Genomic DNA, 15501 nt, shown 5'->3' with positions numbered 1-15501 from the left:
TGGCCAGTCTTGAAGCCAGAGTGAGCACTACTACAAAGTTTCATGGCAAAGGACATGAACTCAGGAAGACATATTACAAATTGGGGCTGCTTTTTGCAACTGTATTGCACTTTCTTAGATATCATCAAATTAAAAGAATTTTGTACTCTCCACTCAAGGAAGTTTCCAAGATAAAGAGCTATGTTTTGGAATTTGTATTTTGGGTTTTAGGCTAAACTGGTCTTTGAATGCAATTTTATATCCCTGTTATTGAGATATGCTCTAGCTAACCTGTGTGAAAACCTTTATGGAAAAATAACAAAAGACTGGAATAGTAATAATGTAGAGATTGATTATCTCAAAGCATAAACTTGGTCATTTCATAGTGATAACCAATGTCATGAACAACGATATTTTACCTGTCTTATATGGAAATCCCACAGTCTGCAAAGAGCATCTGAGCAGCAAAACCAGCACTCAAATCCAGATCTGTCAGTTAGGAAGGAGTTCGTTGTCCCATGTCTGGATACTTTTCAGCAGAAAATGCAGACGGGTCGTCAGAAGGTACATAATGAGGTGTTTAGTCCATTTTATTATTTTCTGGTAGTTTAATGTACAAAATATGTCAAAGGAAATGGTTATGCAGTCTGTAGGTATAGTTTCTCTCTCTCTCTCTCTCCTCTCTCTCTCAGCTACCTCAAAGAAGAGATGAAATTCCCTGTGTCAGGATTTTTATTCTATGCTCAAATATTTTTATGGTGAATCACCACCAGTGATTGCCGTGTTACTAAGAGGTCAGGAATAACTAGCCCCCCTTATAATGAAGCACAGCTGAAGGTTCGATGTTACTTTCAAGCCACCCTGAAACTCTGTAGCAGGACTAGGAGCAAGACTCAAAGGCTCTTGTGCCATCTTTATTTCTTAGCTCATTCTTCCATTGTTTAGAAGGTACTATGCCTTGCTTTAGAAGATGCTGTCATTATTTTGTGACATTTATTACGAGTTTAACATTAAGCATACTTGTTACCTGTATCTGTGTTGGATGAGTTTGTATATTAAACATCTGTAGCCACTTGACACAGATAAGGACCTACTTAGTACTGTTTATACATTTATAAAGCTTCTTTTTAAAAAAAAAATCAAGATATCTTTCTCTACAAAACAACAAGATCCTCTCCTTTTCAATGGGATAAACCTGGGTGGGTTTATGCATCCATGATTCCCAAGAGCGAGCTAGTGTTTGGGATACTTTGCTTCTGAAGGCAAAGTAACCTTACTAGGATTGAATTTCTACTGACTTTAGTAATGAAGTTTTATCTACTTGAGTTTAAATAATGCCTTCTATGCTTTTAGAATGGCTATAGTGTCTAGGAGCTCATATTGTTGTGATTTTTAGCCAATAGCTCATGGTGTGACAGAGTTTGAGAACTGCAAGGAAAATAAATAATGTTGGAAACCACTTTAGATACCATCTTAGTGTGAATTTCAGCAGTAGTGGATGGGTAAAGTATTTTCCAAAATAATGTATCCCTTGTCTTCATCTTTGGTGAGTATGTGTTCTATTTCCTCAGGGAAACTCTTCACTGAATTTTATATAATGGACAATCATTTTTAACCCCATAAATCCAAAATACATCATTTAGGCAAATGGCCATAGTATCTTCTAGCAATTAATCTCAGGGTTTAAGAAGGAAAAGAGGAGGCCGAGTGGGGGTGGATCACTTGAGGTCAGGAGTTCAAGAGCAGCCTGTCCAACATGGTGAAATCCCGTCTCTACTAAAAAATACAGAAGTTAGCCAGACATGGTGGCACACACCTGTCGTCCCAGCTACTTGGGAGGCTGAGGCAGGAGAATTGCTTGAGTCCAGGAGGTGGAGGTTGCAGTGAGCTGAGATCGTGCCACTGCACTCCAGTCTGGGTGACAGAGTGAGACTCTGTCTCAAAAAAAAAAAAAAAAAAAAAAAAAGGGGGGGGAGGAAGACAGACTTGTGGCGGGATACACTTTTACATATTATCAAGAAACTATATATCAAGAAATTATATCTCTATGGGTGGTACATATCTTATTTTAATTTTTCAGAATCTGTTAATCCAGCTACTTTTCTAGTTCGCTGACGAGCTTCAAAACAGAAACATTGCTGGCATCTTGACCTTCTTCATCCAGCAGAGAATGTTTTGCTGACCCAATTAAGGGGACTGGTCATTTAGAATAGTGAGTTTATAAACTTTATTGAAGATGGATCATCTGTGCTCCTTAATTAGCAGGCATAAGATTCTTTCCTAATTGGCTTATTAATAGAGATACTAAAGCTAGCATGTAACAGTGCAACCAACCCCCTTCTTATACCAGAGATGTGTTTACTTCTGAAGACAGTCTTGTGAGGACAAACACTAGCTTTCTCTGTAAGTTGACTCTGGCATATTTTCTTCTCTGAGCTTCATGAAGATCTAAGGAAAAAGGAGTAAACCAAGTTTTTATTAATTCAACCAATATATATTTCCTAAATATTTAATATAAGTTCCAACTACATATAGAATAACAGCCTACACCACTGCTATTCTTTCTTACCATTCCTTCAGGGCAGGTGATACTGTGAACACATGGAACACACTCTAGGATAGCAAGGTTTTACATAATCAAATGCTTCTTTACTCCAGAAGCCTAAGTACTTAAGCTGAGGGTAAGAAATCTGAGGATGGCTTCCCATCTTTACATAAATACATCAAGTTCCCCCCTTTAATTGTGGATCACACAGTCTATCTTTTTAATACATTTTAGTTTTCTTCACTAATACAGAACCCTTTGATGCAGCACAAAAATGTTACATTTTAGAAATAGGGATATAGTGACATTGAGCAGGGTCCTATAGATTTTCATAGTTCAATGGTCATTCATTCAACGGAAGCATGCTTGAATAGTGCATGTAAAGAGAATTCACCTGGGGACATGCGTACATGAGTGCTGGTACCCGACCCGATTCTGCCATAGCCAAATCCTTTAAACTTTATGACCTCCACTGTCCAAATATGTAAACTTGTGAAATGAAACAGAATAGTTTCTGTGGTGCCCATAATGAATATTTTGTAATTCTGGGACTGTCACTCAGTAATCTTTGATTTCATGAGTAGACTCTTACTTCTTTTTTTTTTTTTTGAGCTGGAGTCTCACTCTGTCACCCAGGCTGGAATGCAGTGGTGTGATCTCCGCTCACTGCAAGTTCTGCCTCCTGGGTTCACGCCATTCTCCTGCCTCAGTCTCCCGAGTAGCTGGGACCACAGGCGTCTGCCACCACACCCAGCTAATTTTTTGTATTTTTAGTGGAGATGGGGTTTCACCGTGTTAGCCAGGATGGTCTCGATCTCCTGACCTCGTGATCCGCCTGCCTTGGTCTCCCGAGGTGCTGGGATTACAGGCATGAGCCACCGCACCCGGACGACTCTTACTTCTTAGACTCCATATCCTCCTGTCTTATAGCGTGGAAGGGTATTTCCCCAGTTCTATCTCTGCACTGTCAAAGGGACATGAGCAGAATAGTAAGGAACATTTTCAGTAGTGGTTACCACATCAAACTACTAACACTGAAGGCCATATTAAGGCAGTGGAAAAAGTACCCTGAGAAGAAAGTAAATATTAATCCCCTTGTTGGTTCCATGGTTTGCTGATGACTAAGGTAATAAAGAAAAGTAAATTAGTTTCTGCCAAGCTAATGTCTATGATCAGACACTGAATATCATTTTACAGTGTAGATTATCTCAGTGGTGAACAGGAGGGAATGTGTCAGATTCAACACCTCCTTCCCTGGTTCCCATTTGTGCTCTTTCGGAACAAAAATTATGTGCTTCGTGCTCCACCGCCAACTGCAGTATGGAGCACATGAGAGCTTCTGTGGCCCTTCTCAACCCTTTTACATCAGTCACAGAACTCCCACTGTTCTGTGCTAATGCAAAATGCAATAACGTTTAGCATCAGGACATCTCTGAGTCAAGAGGTTAACGGAAAACACATCTCCCATTGTGTTCCTGCAGCTCTGATACTGTTAATGGTGAAAACACCATGGAGACAAATAGATCTCTCTTTATTCAGGAAGCTTTGAGTGAAGAGAAAGTATATATGACATCTTTACAGCATGAGAGCCTCTCTATATGGTGCATTAAGGAGGGTGGAGGAGGGGAGACGTTCACGTAACATCATGTTTAATATGGCTTGAGCCTTGTCTAGAAGATGGACTCTGTCTTCTTCATTTTCTTTCTGTTGCTTTAATAAATAGTTCCAGTTCTGGCAGGGGAAAATGAGTTTTCACCTCTCAAGATACAAATTCAGGGAAAGAGGACTCTTTGAATAAGCACAGTAGAGACTTTATGAGGTATTTCTTAAAATGTGACCCAAATAAATGTTTGATAACATAGCCACCTCTTTCTTACTTATCCTACTTTGTGCATCTTGCCTTTCTCTTCTGAGTGCCTCAGGTAGAAGGAATGTGGATCAATATATTTGTGAAAAGGAGTCAAGGCAAAACAAATCAATACATTATGATTACACTGAGATTTTTACTTGAAAATTACCTGAAAGTAGACTGTGTGCTCTGTGTGGTCATCTAAAGATCACAGGCAAACACATTTTTGTGATCTTACTATCCGTTCACTTGCGAGGCTTTCTCGGGAATCTTAGTCAAGATCACTTCTTGTTCTTATAAGACTTTAAAAAGAAATTTGTTTTATAGTTTATAAACTGTGATCGGAAGCTAAAATTAAGATGTCCCATTTCTTCAAGTGCTAAAGACTTTTCTCTCTGTGGTTAAAAAAAAAAAAATTCTGGGTCAGAAATCCACTTTCAGGGTTATCTGCACATTTCAGATCCAACAAATAATTATCACTTTTTTATGTTATGTATAGTCTTTGAAACATTTGAGGGATACACATTATTTATTACTGCCAAGTCCTGCTGTCAGATGACTGTGAGGGCTTTGATGAGGGGAACAGAGAAAGAGGAGCGGGCCACACATTCAGCTTTTACATTGACTCAAAAACTTTTAGACATGTTTCCGAAGCAGGCTGATCACTGCAATTCTAGTGCTCTAATTGTTGATTGAATTGTACCAAGGGCAGCCAAATTTCATGTATCAAAGTTCATCAAGTCCAGGAAAGAAAGACAGCAATTCCAGAATGACTCATTGTTTGATGAATAAGGCCTCAAGTGTTCTGTGGTTGCCATTTTTATATTTGAATAAAATGTATAGGATTCAAATCATAACTTGAATTCCGAATTGGGACGCATGATGCTCCATGGTGAGCCTGCAGTGTTAGAGCAACATACTGCTCCTGCTCAGCTGCCAATAAGCAACTTTGAAACATAAATGGAACATTTGTGGTGTGTGTTCTAAATACTCAAGGGGCTTAAAAGAGTCTTTTAATCTATTTGTAACTTTTTATTATTGAGTAACGAAGTGCTATTGATATACTGGAACCAATATGCAAAACACATATTGAATGAAGCATAATTAAAGGATAATATATCCCTCAAAGACTGAAGAGAAAGGCGCAAAATGAATTTATGGAAAGTAAGCTTTTTATTATTTGCCATGACCAAGAAGCAGAGTTTCTGGTTAATCAATATAGTTTTTAATAGAATTGCCATGTATGAGATATACAAATGACCAGTTTTTAAAATAAAGAATATATTCTGCTTAAAACTAAAACTGTTGGCCAGGCATGGTGGCTCACGCCTGTAACCCTAGCACTTTGGGAGGCCAAGGTGGGTGGATCACCTGCCTGGCCAACGTGGTGAAACCCCGTCTCTACTAAAAATATGAAAATTAGCCAGGCATGGTGGCGGGCGCCTGTAATCCCAGCTACTCAAACTTGGGAAGCTGAGGCAGGAGAATCACTTGAACCTGGGAGGCCGAGGTTGCAGTGAGCCGAGATCATGCCATTGCACTCCAGCCTGGGTGATAAGAGCAAAACTCAAAAAAAAAAACCAAAAAAAAAAAAAACAAAAAAACTGTTTAAAATACAATTTAACGTCTCTTAAGATTTATACATTATTCTGATTCCTGCATGCTTGAAGGTCACTGTTCTAAAACCAAATTTATCTTGTATGATTAGTTGACACATAAAAGTGCAAATTACAGACCTCACTTGGCAGAATACTGGTTAAACGAGAATTCACCATATATGTTCTGTGGCTTAAGTTGGAAGCTTACGTTAACATTGACTGATCTTATCTAATGGGAAAGTGCCAGAATGTTCTGTTGCAAATAAAGCATTACTCTTCACTGGTCTATCCAAATGTTTACTTCTGGATATAGCATATACTTATCCTGTAAGCTTGGGTGGCTCTAAATTCATCCAGCTCTGTTGGCCATTCCCTGCCTTGCCAGATCTTTTCTCTACCTTTTTCTCTCTGGCTCTACGCTCTCAGAGGCTCACCCTCATGCATTGCCTCAACAGTCTCTTTTGCCCACCAGCTTCTGAGTGTGTTTGGCCAAAGGGAGTCAACAAGGAGAGATCAGAGGGAAAGTGAAGAGAGAGGTTAGGGTACTAAATGCCCCTGACTTGCTTCCTGTAGGCTACAGAGAGGACCTGACTTTATTCCTTCCTGAGGGGGGCCATCTCTTGCAGTCTCAGCTCTCTCTGTGGCCTCTGATAACTACTTGCCCTTCTTGCTCTTTCAGGCCTTGGGGTGTAAGGACTTCCTGCTATTGCTAGTCCTGGAACACTTCGCCATCTCTTCTTGGTCCCTCTTAACTCTGTCCAATCTTTACAAATTATCCTTTCATGAAACTTTCCTCAGTTTCCCCACCTACACGTGTGATTTTCTTGTCTAGACTCTGATTCACCATCTGAGGTCAATGTAAACGAGATAACAGAAGTTAGTCACTCACTTTCCATCATGTGTGGGAGATGAGGGTTGGAGGAGTAGATATTTATCTTTCCTGTCATACTGTAAGCTCTGGAAGGGCAGAGACCATATCTAATACTGCCTTTATGATTTCTTGCAAAACCTGGCAAAGGGCTTAGCTCACAGTGCATGCTCGGTGCACATGGAGAGTCTCACTGAGTTCTGAAATCCCCAAATTTGTTATGGGCTTAAATAAAAGATAAGCTCTTGACTTAGAATGTAGACTTGAAGAAGTCAAGGGCCACATGATTTTTTTAACAGCATTTCTAATGGAATATAATCTCTCATGATACAACTATCATACTGACTCTGGAAATTCTAACTAAATAAAAATAGGAAATTTCCTTCCTGGGTTAGGTTGATTTGTGTTTAGCTGATAAGAAATAATTCTACTTTAAATGTTTAGATCCAATTTTTCTAACTTTTAATTTTACGTTACCAGCTCATCCCCTACTATTTGTTAGTTTTTCCTATTTCTCTGTGTGTGTGTGTGTGTGTGTGTGTGTGTGACTTTCACCTCTTCGGGAATATTCACAATTTTCTGAATATAATCTCAGTAGGGAGAACACGTAGAGTGATCAAAACAAGATTTAAGAACTAGGGAATAAATGAATAGTGACCAGAATAGGTATCTTTACTATTTATTTATTTAGAGAGGGAGTGTGGCTCTTGTAGCTCAGGCTGGAGTGCAGTGGCACGATCTCGGCTCATTGCAACCTCCACCTCCCGGGTTCAAGCAATTCTCCCACCTCAGCCTCCCAAGTAGCTGGGATTACAGGCACCTGCCACCACGCCCAGCTAATATTTGTATTTTTAGTAGAGATGGGTTTTTGCCATGTTGGCCCAGCTGGTCTCGAACTCCTGACCCCAGGTGATCTGCTTGCCTTGGCCTCCCACAGTGCTGGGATTACAGGCTTGAGCCACTGCACCCAGCCTTTAGGATATAGACTTTAAGAAGTCAAGGGTCACATTATTTTTTTTCTACAGCATTTCTAATGGAATATAATCTCTCATGATACAACTATCATACTGACTCTGGAAATTCTTAAGGAAATTCTTATTTCTTAAGGTTCATATTGCTGAGTCACTTTGACTTTTACCCTAATGCCAAACTTCTGTATACTTCAAGTTTCAATAATATTTCATATTTTATGTAATACAGAAAATGAAAATGGAAAATACTTTGGTTTGTAAAGCGGTAAGTTGTAAATGTATCATATTCATTTTCTATTCTGTACAAATTCCTCTTTTAATCTCTAATTTCTATGAAACTAGTGAAAGTAGGTTATGAAAACCAGTGAGAGACAACTTGCCTTTTGACTTTCTTGACTGAAAGGAAACTGCCTGACTAGTTCAAAGAGCAGATTCTTCACTGTTCACATTTTGCAAACAAGAGCATTTCTTTAACAAATGGAGGAGTGTGGAACATTGTCAATTCAGATAAGTTAAACTTTGCATCTTCTCGATAAGTTGAGCTGTTTCATGATCATTTTACTAGTCCACTTGGGAAGTGACTGAAGCACTGTTAGATAAGTTAAAATGAAAAAAAAAAAGTATGGAAAATATTTTTACCAACTGTTTCTTCTCGGCTTCTTGGCAAAGATCAACGGTTATGTTCCCTATCTAGGGACTATCTCTTGTGGGCCAGACCGGATGATCTAATAGGTCTTTATAATCTCTAAATACTGTGACTTTTATCCCCAAGTGAACTACATAGTTTATTTACATAGAAACACACTCGCAGGCTTAAGGAAATGCAGTCTGACTAATGCTAAGGAAAGTGAGCCAGGATGACTCAAGTGACTTTTTTTCTAAATAGGTTAAGTAAATTAAAATCATAGACGTTCTCTCTCATTCCCCTCCAGCATGTCAATATGTAGATTTTAGATGTCAGAATTCCCCAGTAGTGAATTAGTTTTCCTGCCATCAGCGAATTACAAATGCATTGTCCCTAAACCTTTGTCATACTTCAAGAAAGCTCTTAGATAGAGATTTGGTTTAATTTTTATTTTAATTCCACATTCTATCCCAGGCACATGGAAAATTAAAAATGTTGGGAATGATAGAAAAATAAAAATTGCTAGAAAAATGCAAGCATGATAAATAAAGCATCATCACTGTGCATTTCAACTTGATTAAGAATGTAGTTTTGGTGTTGCTTGTTTGTTTTGAGACAGAGTCTCGCTCTTTCGCCCAGTGTAGTGGCACAATCTTGGCTCACTGCAACCTCCGCCTCCTGGGTTGAAGCATTTCTCTTGCCTCAGCCTCCTGGGTAGCTGGGACTACAGGTGCCCACCACCACACCTGGCTAATTTTTTATATTTTTGGTAGAAATGGAGTTCCACCATGTTGGCCAGGCTGGTCGTGAACTCCTGACCTCAACTGATCCGTCTGCCTCGGCGTCCCAAAGTGCTGGGATTACAGGCGTGAGCCACTGTGCCCGACCTAAGAACGTATTTTTGTACCGTGGGCTACATTTATCTAGACAAATGAAGCATTGGGAGGAATGTCAATATTTTAATAAAAAATTCCTTCCCCAGGACTGTTAGCAAAGGCAACTCTTTTTAAAAATTTCAATAGTTTTGGGGGAACAGGTGGTTTTTGGTTACAAGGATAAGTTCTTTAGCGGTGATTTCTGAGATCCTGGTGCACCCATCACCCGAGCAGTGTATATTGTACCCAATGTGTGGTCTTTTATCTTTCACCCCCACTCCCACCCTCAAAGACAACTTTTTTAAGAACTCTTTTTTACCCTTGGCTGGGCGCGGTGGCTCACGCCTGTAATCCCAACACTTTGGGAGGCCGAGGCAGGCAATTCACGGGGTCAGGAGATCAAGACCATCCTGGCTAACACGGTGAAACCCCGTCTCTACTAAAAATACAAAAAATTAGCCGGGCGTGGTGGCGGGTGCCTGTGATCCCAGCTACTTGGGAGGCTGAGGCAGGAAAATGGCGTGAACCCGGGAGGCGGCAATTGCAGTGAGCCAAGATCGCGGCCCTGCACTCTAGCCTGGGCGACAGAGTGAGACTCCGTCTCAAAAACACAAACAAGAAAAGAACTATTTTTTACCCTCTATGTTGTGCAAGCATTTTAGGCTTTCCACATCAGGTAATACTTCGAATGGCCTATCTGGGATCAAAAATCAAAGCTGTTTTTATTGTTGCTGTTGATTTAAATTTTTTTAAAATTGAATCTCCTTCATACATGGCCTTGGGCCTCTTACAAGTAAATATAGGGACAGTCAAAAGATCTTGCTTTCAGAGGGCTTAGGGCTTCTCAGCTGATTACTTGCCCAACTCTTGCATACAGTGGTTAAAAGAATGTAGCTAAATTATACCTATTAAGAAGGTATAGATAATCCAATTATCTATAGATTGTGTTTCTAAGGTAGTATAGGATAAACTTCAGGCCACTCTGTTTTCACAGGAGGTGTCTGGATGCTGGTCTGTTTTGATGAAAATGATGGTAGCAAGGAATTCTGTCTGAGGCTTGCTGATAGGGCCCAGCCATCATGCTCTCTGCTTCCAGAATCCTGATTTATTATTTGGAAATCTCTTCTATTTAGTACTGAGGAGAAAAGCCTTCTAAATATAATGCATTACTTTCTGGCAGCCCATAGCTTGGCAACCCATGGCACAATTGATGATGTTGCTTATCCTTAAGCTAAAGTATTTCTTAAAAGCTGATCATTTTTCTACTGTCTCTGTATAGCACAGCCAACCCTTGAACAACTCAGGAGTTAGGGGCAGCAACCCCCACACAGTTGAAAATCCAAGTATAACATAGCTACTAATAGCCCACTGTTGACTGGAAGCTTTACCAATAACATAAACAGTTGACTAACATATATTTTGTATGTTATCTGTATTATATACTAGAGTCTTACAATAAAGTAAGCTACAGATGAGAACATGTTATTTAAAAAATCATAAAGAAGAGACAATATATTTACTATCCATTAAGTGGAAGTGTGTCATCATAAAGGTCTTCGTTCTTGTCATCTTCACGTTGGGTGGCCTGAGGGGCAGAGGAAGAGGAGGGGTTGGTCTTGCTATCTCAGGGGTAGCAGAGACGGAAGGAAATCTGCTTATACGTGGACTCATGAAGCTCAAACCCATGTTGAAGAGTCACCTGTAAATGCTAAAAGCCCCAGTAAGTCACTCCCAACCTCTTCTGTATCAGATGACGACATCTCTCGGGGCGCTTCTGACAATAAATTCAATATGGACTGTAGCATATATTCCTTTCTGTTTTTTGTTTTGTTTTGTTTTGTTTTGTTTTTTTGAGACAGCATTTCATTGTGTTTCCCAGGCTGGAGTACAGTGGTGTGATCAGGGCTTACTGTAGCCTCCAACTGTCGTGCTCAGTGGATCCTCACACTTCAGCCTCCCAGGTACCTGGGACTACAGGTGTGCACCACCATGCCCAGCTAATTTTCTTCTTCTTCTTCTTCTTTTTTTTTTTTTTTTGGAGAGATGGGGTTTCATTTTGTTGCCCAGGCTGATCTTGAATTCTTAGGCTCAAGCAGTCCTCTCACCTTTGCCTCCCAGAGTGCTGAGATTACAGAGGTGAGCCACCACACCCAATAATATATTCCTTATCTTGCAGGGTCTTAAGGTTTATTAAGCGAGAATACTAGCCCCATAAACATAATTCATTTTGTTAACTTCATTCAGTGTCTCATCATGCATTCTGCCTATGATTTATCTTTTCTAAGTTTTATTTTATTTTAAATTGACAAATAGTTGTATATACTTATGGAATACGATGGAATGTCTTGACACCTATATATGTGGAATGATCAAATCAGGCTAGTTAGCATACTCATCACTTCAGATATTTATGATATATCTTTAATCTCAATCACTTTCATATATCATGCTTTGGAATTATCCTAAAACTTGGATTCCTATTGAAGGCTACACTCAAGGTTGAGGATATGTTTGTTTGGGCTGTCTGTGTCCTCTGAAGCCTAGGTCAGAGACTAGCCTTTTTCTCTGTTTCCTTCTCCCCTCCCTTAGACAACTGTTTTCACATAACACTTTGTTTAAACAACTAACATATCATAGCATATAATACTTAGTGTTGTATATGTCTATTTTGTGATAGTTTTTTGAATTATTTGATTGGATAGACACCATGTTAACCATCCTTTTATTCCCAGGTTGACTCGGAATAGGTGCTCAATAAGTGTGTGTTCACTTGAACAAAATTTTCTTCTGGCAAGCAATTTTTCACAAGTCTCTGATTTAGGAAATGGTAATCTCAGGTCACCTTTATGCCCTCCGTGTAAGTTCCATAGAGGTTTATTTTAGCATCTACAGAATTTTTACCTTTCATTCTGCTGTTGCTTCAGTGCACATGATCCAGTCTGAAACACGTTCAACAGCCAATGACACTAGGCTGCAACTGAAGCTTAGCTTTTGAAAAGTTACCTTAGCATGTTGGGAATCACCAGATATTAAAGGGTTCATTACACCATAAATATGTAGAAAATACCTCAGGAAGAAATATTGTAATGCTTATCAGTACAGAACTGACTTATTTTCATTACTTAATTTTTTTAAATTTTAGAGTAATCACGTTCAATTTTCCTGCAACAAAACAAAACTTACTGGGGAGAAATGTCCCTTGTTAAATGGCTGGACCTTGATGTACGCTTTTCTATATTGTTCATTAGATGTAAATAAAACCATCATAGTCATGAAATTGATAAATTGCTTTGCTTTGATGTTACTAAGCTTTTACAGTTGTAGCTTCCTACAGAGCTACGTCTCTTAGTATAGTTTTTGAAGTTTTTTTTAAACTAAGAAATACATTTTATGATGATGTTGATAGTGATGGTAATGATGGCAATTTATTTTGTTAGTATTCACTGTGCAAATGGAATAGAGAATAAGGAATGAGTTACTTTTTTCATTTAATCAAAATTGAAAAGTCCTTCAAGTTAAGTGATGTGCTATTATGGTATTAACTGTGTCTAGCAATGTCTATTCAATTTAAGATTCATTGAATATGTTCATTCTTATGTTTTCTTTTGGATTCCTAGGAATAAAGTATATAAATTTCTGTATCTGGGAAGATTTCAATACAACCCTGCCTAAAAAGTTAATATTATAATAGTTAATCACACGTAGGTTTTCCCAATCAATTTTATTTTGGCCTGTCAAATAATTCTTAATTTACCACTTTTGTTTTTTCTTTTTTTCCTATGTCTACTGCCAGTTTTAATCTACCAATAATATGGTCCATTGACAATGTGTTGTACCTTGTTCAATTTTAACTGTTATACAGAGGTTACATGTAAATGTATCTATCTATACATTATATATTACATACATATACATATTAAGCATATGGGAGGCACATTTATTCATTCATGTATTAAATAGTACTTTGCTGAGCATTTATGCTAGGTGCTGTGGTAAATGCAAGATTGAAATGGTATTTCCTGCCCTCAACGATCTTGAAATGTAGTGTGAAGAATAAAATAATTACAAATACAAATGCATTAACTGCAGTTCCAAAGTGCTATAGTGAATTCAAGGAAGAGACTATTTCCAATTGTAGAATCAGAGTAGGCTTCATGGAGAGATGTACTTTATATTGGGGCTTGAAGAACAGGTAAAGTTTTGATGGACAGAGATGAGGGGGCAAAATATTCCACATAAAGAGAAAAGTGCAGACAGGGGACTTGATTAGAGAGAAATAGGACGTCTTCAAGAATGCAAATAGTCTATTTGGGCTGAGACATAGTTTGCAAATAGGTTTAGTAGAAGAAAAGGCTTTACAAGTAATCTGAAGTCAGTTCGTAGAAGAATTTGAATGCCATGTAAAGGTGTTTGAACTTTTGCCAGGTAGCTATGGGGAGCATGTAGGTTGATTAACTGTCTACTTTAGATGATTAATTAGCTTATAAAGTGGACAGGACAGGATGTGAAGAGACTAGTTAGGAACTTACTACTATAGGCTCAGGTGATCTATGTATCAGTCTGAAATAGAGTGTTTGTTGGCAGTGTGTGTAGAAAGGAGGGGATATTTGGCAGATCCTGTCTGTGCAATTGGATTTTAAGTAGATCAATAAGAATAAGAACAATGAAGACTTGTTGAAGGTTGATTAGGTAAATTAATTTATTTTGCATTTAAGCAATATGTGTTTGTGAATTTTTGCAGAAATAGTTGGCAGACCAGCAATGGACACACAAAAAACAAACTGATTACCGCGATCGAAGTTTGGAAGATAAAAACTTGTAAAAGATCAAACGATAGTGGATTGTGGGGTGCTAGTGAAAGCATCATCAAAATAACTTCCCAAGTATTACTGACTAAATAAAGCACAGCTAGAAGAGAGTGACTGGCTGGGGGAATAAGTAGGAGTTTTTGTTTTTAGGCCTTAAGTGGAAGTTGAATAGATTCAATAGAAGTGGAGAGTGGGATGTGTGGCAATTAAGAAGGGACTTCCTGAAGGTGAAGCAGTTGGGGATACTGATACTGAAGTTCAGGTTGTGGCTGTGTTTACTGATGACTAAAATGGAAAGGAGACAAATATCGTTAGCATTGATGAAGCCAGGGTACTAGAAAAATCCTTAGTGTAGCCAGGATGAGGAAAAAGACCCTAAAATGAGATAGAACTAAGTTACTTACTAAATTGCTAATCTTTCAAGAATTCCCTTTATCATTTCAAATGCAAGTATCAATATACTTATTTCTTATTGACTCAAGGTGACTGCCAAGAAGTTCACAATCATTGTGCGTGTTTCCAGGTACAGTCAATCCTCATTATCCATAGATTCCACATTGTGAGTTAGCCCACTCACTAAAATGTATTTGAAATCCCCAAATTAACACTTGCTGAGCTTCTGTAATCATTTATTGACATGTGCAGAGTGGCAAAAAATGTGTGTCACCCGATGCCACTGTTCTTTGCATTTGTATGCTTTCTGTTGATGATTTTGCTGTTTAAAATGACTCCCAAGTGTAATGTTGAAGTGCTGGCTAGAGTTCCTAAGCATAAGAAGGTTGTGATGTGCCTGATGAAGAAAATATGTGGCTAATAAACTTCATTCAGGCATGAGTTACAGGGCTTTTAGCTATGAGTTCATTGTTAATGAATCAACAATACATATTAAATAGGATGTCTTTAAACAGAAACACACATAAAACAATGTTGTGCATTGATCAGTTGACAAAAGTGTGGCCAGAGGCTTTTAGGAAACGAACCCTGTATTTCCCCTAGGAGCAATGCTTTAGTATTCACTAATTCGCTATTCGCAGCAACCATGTAGAACACAGCTACCGCGAGTAACAAGAATGGAGTGTACTTTATTCGTTTTGGTTCACGGTAGCTGCCTTCGTTGTTTGGATCCTCACTCAAGTTGAAAACCAAACTCATAAATCTTATTTAACGTTTTATTTTGAAGTAATTTTACACTTATAGACAAGGTGCAAAAATAGTGCAGTATTCTCATAGAGCCTTCATCTAGCTTCCCCTAAAGTTAACATCTTCATAACCATAGTATCCAAGCCAGGAAGTTAGCTTGGTTATACTACTGACTAATCTACAAACCTCATTAGAATTTCTCAACTTTTCCCATAGATGTCCTTTTTCAGGTCCAGGATCCAA

At 38.5% G+C, this 15501-nt stretch overlaps 1 long non-coding RNA gene across 1 annotated transcript in view; it reads left to right on the top strand.

Moving 5' to 3' along the window:
- The window catches only part of LOC126934844 (uncharacterized), a 471590-nt gene extending 460937 nt beyond the window's left edge, over window positions 1-10653 (top strand). Inside the window, exon 2 of the long non-coding RNA XR_007719128.1 lies at window positions 9802-10653. This is a non-coding gene — a long non-coding RNA (uncharacterized LOC126934844). The remainder of the gene's footprint in view (window positions 1-9801) is intronic.
- Window positions 10654-15501: the final 4848 nt, after the last annotated feature.

The sequence above is a fragment of the Macaca thibetana genome, chromosome 14, assembly GCF_024542745.1.
Source record: "Macaca thibetana thibetana isolate TM-01 chromosome 14, ASM2454274v1, whole genome shotgun sequence".
Classification (NCBI taxonomy): Eukaryota; Metazoa; Chordata; class Mammalia; order Primates; family Cercopithecidae; genus Macaca; species Macaca thibetana.
This window is presented reverse-complemented; position numbering and strand designations above follow the sequence as displayed.